We start from the raw sequence: 1,148 nt of genomic DNA on the forward strand, positions 1-1,148 counted from the left end.
GCACTCCCCAAGCTCAATCCTGCTGAGAGCCGCCTGGACCGTCCAGCCTCAAACCTGCCCCGCCACAAGGTACACAATACCCAAACACAGGGGCGTGAGCTAGAACGCTCAATACGAAGCAATGATATAAATACAAATATGCGCACACAGATGATTTAAAACTCAAGTGAAAACACTTGCTCATGGCGTCGGGAATATACAGTACCAGCTAGAGAGCTAATCCGCGGGGTACTCGTATATTCCATATCAGGGCTGAGCCAACCCCATCCTGACCCAAATCCAAAACAGGATACAAGTCCCATATGGAAACTGTCATACCTGACTCGAGTCCAAAATGAGATCATTGTTTCCTATGGAGACTGTCAATGACTCACATCTCTCCGGATACAGTCACATGTAAAATCATATATGCGCTAAGACGGTAAAACATGCTAAAACATGATAAAACATATAGCACATACTCATGCAACATATAAGCAAATATATCATGCCGGCTATCTCGGTCAGTACTTACGTACCTCTAACACTGCTGGTCAAACCTAGCTCCACTGACCTAGACTCCAAGCCTACTAGTCTAGTCTGCTGTTACTACAATGCAAATATCCATGCATCAACAATTAAGCTCTAAAAGCCTGAATTAATCTATTGCATACTCCTAAATATTTTTAGGATGCCAAAGCTATACCTGCGTCCGTCGTTAGCCCTTTGCTGTCGATAGCCTCAAAACTAGGCCGTAGCTCCGCGACGACATCTAGATCACTAAGCCACTTCCGGATTCCCCGTAGGATGCCTAGATCTCCTTAGATCTGAGTTAGAAGGCTTAGGAATCAGAGAGAAGAGAGGAAATTGGTGCGAGAAAATGAATTCTTGGACCCTCTATTTATAGGCAACGTTCGGAGCCTCCGAACCCGGTTCGGATCGTCCAAACTCGATCGGAACCTCCGATCCCTCCTTCAGAGCGTCTGATCACTCAATATTACGTCAGCCATGACATCACCTTGCTGATGTAAGCGATGACATGTGCTCTGGTCCAGATCGGAGCTTTCGATCTTGCCGATGGAGCGTCCGATCTCGATCGGAGCCTCCGATCCTGGCACGGAGCTTCCGATCCACTTCGGATCGTCCAAACTCCTCTTCGGACCGTCCGA

The sequence above is a fragment of the Henckelia pumila genome, chromosome 2 (assembly GCF_033568475.1).
Source record: "Henckelia pumila isolate YLH828 chromosome 2, ASM3356847v2, whole genome shotgun sequence".
Lineage (NCBI taxonomy): Eukaryota > Viridiplantae > Streptophyta > Magnoliopsida > Lamiales > Gesneriaceae > Henckelia > Henckelia pumila.